Raw genomic sequence first — 6,406 nt, forward strand, 5'->3', positions numbered from 1 at the left:
GGAAAGACTTTTTGTATGTATAAATACGAGTGTCAGAGCTCCCCTATTCACTGGTTCACCCCCCAAATGGCCACAGTGACCACTGCCTTGGGCTGCAGCTGGAAGCAAGGACCTCAGTCCAGACCTTCCATGTGGGTGACAGGGACCCAGGTACTTGGGCTTTCACCTGCCTTCTCCTGGGCTGCACATTAGTAAGAGTATGGAATCAGGATCAAAGCCACACCTAGAACCCAGACACTCCAATAGGGAAAACAGACCTCCTAGGCAGCATCTTAACCACTGAGCTATGCCCCTGCCGTTCTTCAGTCCTGGTGAATCAACAGGTCAAGCCCTGAACCACAGCACAAAATGAATTCCCAGCTGCACAGGGAACTCTTCTGTTGGGAGGGAATGTCATTCTGAGTATTGGGATGGATCACAGGGGCAGAGTCCAGTGAAGCTGGGGACCTCCGACCCTTTTGCCCACGAGAAGCAGCCTTTTCATCCTGTCTGAGGCTAATCTTGTCCCAAGATCGCATCAGGAATTCTGAGACTTGCACATGGACCCTGTCTCTGCTCTATGACCCTGTCAGGCCACACTTCACGGGGAAGGCCACTCAGACGTAGCTTACAGGTAGTTTTGCACACTGTGCACACATCAATTGAAACGGCACCCCTCTGGGACAGCCCTGAAAGAGTGGAAATCCTATTAGCAGACAGAACTTACAGCAATGTGTTGGGTGTTCATTTTGCCTGGAAGGGGAGATGGACAGAATTGGTTTGCATCAAATCATGCTTTGGTGTTGGGAGCACTGCACGTGTGCCCTGCCCTAAGATGATGCCTGGACCCTACTTCCTCTTGGAGACAGGTTTCAGGAAGTGCCCTGTGATTGGCCCTTTACCACTTGCCTTGGGCGTGTAAGCTGATTGGATAAGCCAGGGGCCTTGGGGGAGGGGTGAGGAGGTTCTCTGTGTAACGGAAATAACAGAATTAACTGACTTAACTGAAGGCTTCTGGGTAACGGAGTTAACGGATAGGAGGGATATATAAGCCAGGGGCTTCTGCCCCAAAGGAATGAACTGAAGGTTGGAATAAAAGTGCCTCTGAAACGCTCTCCAGTATCGGGGGTGATTTCTTCTGCGGGACGGGAGACACTGATAGTTTGGTTGGATAGTCAGACTTGGGAGGAACATGAGTGGGACAAGCAGGGCTGGGGACAAAGTTCTAAGGATAGATCACTCAAAAAGGCAAAATATGAAAATATTTGTGCTCCACATGAATGCTCACAAGGTCTAAAGGGAGATTTAAAAAAAAAAAGTTTATTTGAAAGGCAGAGTAACAGAAAGTTTCCAAATGCTGGTTCACTCCCCAAATGCCCTGGTGAGGTCAGGCAGAAGTCAGGAGCCAGGAACTCCATTTGAGTTTACCACATGAATGGGCCACCACTGGCTGCCTCCTGAGATACATCAACAGGAAACTGGACGGAAGCAGAGTAGCTGGGACTTGAACCGGCATTCTGAAATGGAATGAGGGTGATGCATGCAGGGGCCTGATGATGATCAGTGGAATGAAAGATCCATCTGTGGACATTAGCACCTTCTAGCAACTTGGGTGGACTGCTGAACACAGTGACCTTGCAAGCAGGGTTTGGTGCTCAGCAACAGGGCTGTCCACTCACCAAGACTGGAGTCTGTGGCAGTGTTGGGAGAAGGGCCTAGTGGGAAGGCTAGCTGCAGGACTCAAGGGTCACGGTCCTGGGACCAGATTATATCCACCAGAGGGCGCTGCAATAAAGGAAGTGTGGCTTCCAAACCTTTCTCCAGCATCTCTCACCATGCGATGCAAGCCACAAGGCCCTCACTGGAAGCTGTGAGGTTATGGATATTTGGAAAGTGAACTAGCAAATGAAAAGCCCTCTATGTATCTCGCTTTCTCTATCACTGCCTTTCAAATTAGCCAGTCTTTTGTCTTGTTTTGTTTTTTTAAAGGACAGTAGTGTCATATAAAGAAGGAGCTTGACTCGGTCTTTGTGTTTATATGGAAATTAAGTAGGATATAAGGGAACAGGCCTGGATGCTGGGTTGATGAGGGGTAACCGGCAGTGTCGTTGTCATGTGTTGACCTGCCTCAGCTGAATCTCCTTCCCTATATGTTTCTGACCCAGGTGGCCCACAACAGGGATTCCTGTAGGGAATGGAAGGCAGAAGGGAAGCCGGAGCATTTTCAGCTTAGATGAGAAGTTGCTTTTCTGCCAGCTCAGCTTATTAGCTGTCAGGCCAACACCTGCACTGGGCTCCCATGGATGCTCTAGGAAAGTGAGTGTGCTCAGGCCTGGGAAGCAATCCCTAAGAGCTGGCATACGCATTTGCCCTGTGGGGGTCCTCAGGAACTCCCCTCTGCATTTGCTGCTCTCCACTAGACATCCACGGCCCCTCCCTGATGGCTGGCTCTGTGTACTACAAGCTCCCAATCAGATTCAGAGGCAACAGCTATATAGGAATGCCTAAGAAGCTTTCACACCACCATGTTAGTCCTTGTAACACACACACACACACACACACACACACACACACACACCTAGTTCTATTCTGAATTCTGTCGACCCCACTGTTTAAAATCTAATCATTGTAGGGTTTAGTATTGATGGTTCAATGACAATCCTCCTTGCAAGCAGTGGAATCCCATATGGGCTCTGCTTTGTTTCCCAGCTGCTCCACTTCCCATCTAGCTCTCTGCTGGTGGCCTGGGAAAGCAGTTGAGAACGGCCCAAAGTCTGGGGACCCTGGACTTGGGTGGGAGACCTGGAAGAAGCTCCTGTCTCCTGGCTTTGGATCAGCTTGGCTTCAGCTATTGCAGTCGCTTGGGGAATTAACCAACGGATCTTTTAGCCACTTCTTCTCTCCGAAAATCTGATCTGCCTGTTCAATGAAAATAAATCTTGATCAGTTCATTTTAGTATGTGGAAGCTGTACACATTTGTGTTGCACCTTGTAAAATGATCACTTCTGGGGGGTGTGCTAGTATTTACGGTTTTTAATGAACTCCGCCGGATATGTAACAAGGTCTTTGCTGCTCGGGTTTGGATCTTCAGTCCAGCAATGCTCTCCAGCACATGCTCAAGCATCAGGCCTCTCCCACACTTCCTTGTCATTCAGCTTTCATTCTAGATACCTTTTCTCAAGACTGCCAACAGCACAGCTGTTTCATTTTCAGTAATGTCACTGCCGCACTTCGAGTTTCTCAGGTGCTTTTCATTTCTGTAATTATCTTTCTCCTTAATTTATTTCCTCTAGTTACTGCAGCTGTTGTTTCACCTTATTACTGTGGTCTTTTTATCTTGTTCTATTTTGTTATTGCTTTAGACTCCATGTTTGCTTTAATTTCCACAAGAGGGAGCAAAATATTTACTGTTTGCTTGTGCAAATCATCCAAGGAATGGCCCTCAACCGTTGTTTTGTACTTGTGCTAATCTGTTTCATTTTAGACGCAGGTTTTTAAATTTCATGTTAATATGTTTGCCTCTTAAGGATATATATATATGTTTTTCCCATTTTTAAATATTTTATTTAACACAGAAGAAGGTAGTTCTATCCACTGGCTCAATCACCAGACACTCACAATGATAGGAGGATTGAAACCAGAGCTGGAAACTTAATACATGTTTACCACACAGGACATAGGAACCCAGGCACTTGGACCATTGCTGCCTCTCACAATCTGCTTAGGAAGGGCAGAGCCCACCTTAATACTAGGCCAAATGCCTGCCTCACACTGCATGCTAAACATGAGAAAACTAAAGTTTGGATAAGTCACATAATTTGGCCACAGCTCCACATGCAGTAAACAGAAAAATCAGGATTTAAATGATAAATGTCATGTGAGGTTCAAGCAAATCTGAAGTTATTTAGAGGATGCTGGTTGTAGGGAATCAACCATGTGGTTAAAGGGCTGCAACTTTCTGTCCCATGGACCCCTACCCCGGGGAGGGAGAGGAAGGAGCAGCAGGAGATAACTTAGTCATCAATCACATACATCATGCCTACATAATGAAGCTGCCACAAAATCCAAAAAGGATGTGATTCAGAGAACGTCCAGGTTGTGAACACAGGCAGGCACTGCGTAGAGGGCATCCAGAGAGGGCAGGGGTGCTCCACACTCCTTCCATGTACTTGTTCTGTGCACCTCACCTGGGCATCCCTGAGTAACTAGCAATCTAGTTAATGAACTCTTTTTCTCAGTTCTATGAGTTGTCATAACAAATGAATGAATACGAAGAAGTAGGTCAAGCACCCTTCAGAAAGACAAGTGACTAACTGCACTTTGGATCAGTGGCTGAAGTGGGGTCAGTCTTCTAGGACTGTATAAGACTGTGTAACTCGAGGCCCGGCGGCCTGGCCTAGCGGCTAAAGTCCTCGCCTTGAAAGCCCCGGGATCCCTTATGGGCGCCGGTTCTAATCCCGGCAGCTCCACTTCCCATCCAGCTCTCTGCTTGTGGCCTGGGAAAGCAGTTGAGGACGGCCCAATGGGGGGTGAATCATCGGACAGAAGATCTTCCTCTCTGTATATCTGACTTTGTAATAAAAAAAAATAAATCTTAAATAAAAAAGACTATATAACTCCTTGTAGATAGTGTCAGAACTGAATTGAACTGCTGGTATGGAAAAAAATTCCACAGATCTGGTGTCAAAAGTATTGAGTTTTTTCCTTTTATTGGTATACAGAAGGAAAGTTCTTCTAAATACTTTTTTGGGTTTTCTTGAAGAAACATAGGAATCTGATTAGTTCATCAAAACATTCTCTCAGTGTTTTAGTAAGTGAAAAATGTTACATTGTTCTCTTTTGCAAATGATTTATTTATTTATTTGAAAGGCAGAGTTCTATATAAAGATCCACTCATTCACTATCCAAGTGGCTGCAATGGCCCGAGCTGGGCCTATACAAAGTCAGAAGCCCAGAGCTTCTTCTGGGTCTTCCACAGGACTGCAGGGGCCCAAGCCACCTAGGTTATCTTCTGCTGCTTTCTCAAGCATTTTAGCAGGGGATTGGATTGGAAGTGGAGCAACCGGGACTCAAACCAGGGATGCTGGCGCCACAGGTGACAGCATTACCTGTTACACCATAGTACGAGCCCCTACGTTGTTTTCTAAAAAGAGTTTGATCTTGAAACAATTTACTCAATCCAGGTCTCATACACGAGTGACAGGAACCCAAATATTTGAACCATCCCTCTGCCTCCCAAGATGTGCATTAGCATAAAGTTGGAATCATAACCAAGCTAGGATTTAAACCCAGGCACTCCCATATACTACTTTTTAACTGCTGCACCTAATGCCCACACCAAAAAAAGATGTTTTTGACAATCAAAAATAGCCTAAGGGTCTGGGTTGTGGTGCAGTGGGTTGCTGACTGCCATGCCGGCATCCCAAATGAGCACCCAGTTCAAGTCTTGGCTTATGACCCAAGTTCCTGCAAAAGCAGCAGATAATGGCACAAGTACGTGGGCTTCTGCTATCCACATGGGAGACCAGGACAGAGTTCCTGGCTCCTGGCTTTCACCTGGGCTAGTCCCAGCTATTGCAGCCATTTGGGGAATGAACCAGAGGGTGTCAGATCTCTTACTCTGTCTCTACTTCTCTCTCTGTAACTCTGCCTTTCAAATAAATGAAATAAATCTTTTTTAAAAAATCTGAAAGAAAAGGGCACTTTATGTATTTACGTATTCCTTAACAATCATGGATGTCAACAATAAACAAAGCGAAGCTCCAACAGAGGCGATAGATCTGATTCAGGGGTACTACCACAACAGGAAAAAGACTTTTTTTTTCCCAGCAGGAAATGAGCTGAACTTTGATGATGGGGAATTTTGAAAAGAGAACTGGAAGGGAAAACAATGGCAGGGGTTTGAGCAGAGCCAGGGAAGTTGGAAATCATAAAAACAGGGAAGTGGAGGCTGACATGGTCACATGGGTTTTTTAGCTGGCATATATCTGGGGAAGTGACAAACATTTTCGAGTTCTCATGACAGGACACAGTGATCACACAGGGCAGAGGAAGACCTGCCCGCTAGCTGGGAGCCAGAGCCTGAGCAAGAGCCCTGAAAGTTTACATTTCACAGAGACAGCTCTGGGCAGTAGACTTATGTCTCCAAGGGCAGAGAAGGGGTTTATAATGGCAAGCTTTCCAAAGGAGCTGTTCCAAGAGGACATTTGAGGCCAACACCAGGCTTGTCAGGAACAAATAGTTCATCTGTCACATAGGCGACCTTGTTTCAATTTTGAAGGTTAAAAGGCCTGAGGGAGTAGGGTTGACCCAGCATCCCCTAACCACTCTGTGGCTGATGATTCTGTTTTCATTTCCCTGAAATCTGGACACTGATGACCTCATAACACAGTAAGGATTGGAATGCTTGGACCATAAGTACCCAGC

This window comes from Ochotona princeps, chromosome 17 (genome assembly GCF_030435755.1).
Source record: "Ochotona princeps isolate mOchPri1 chromosome 17, mOchPri1.hap1, whole genome shotgun sequence".
Lineage (NCBI taxonomy): Eukaryota > Metazoa > Chordata > Mammalia > Lagomorpha > Ochotonidae > Ochotona > Ochotona princeps.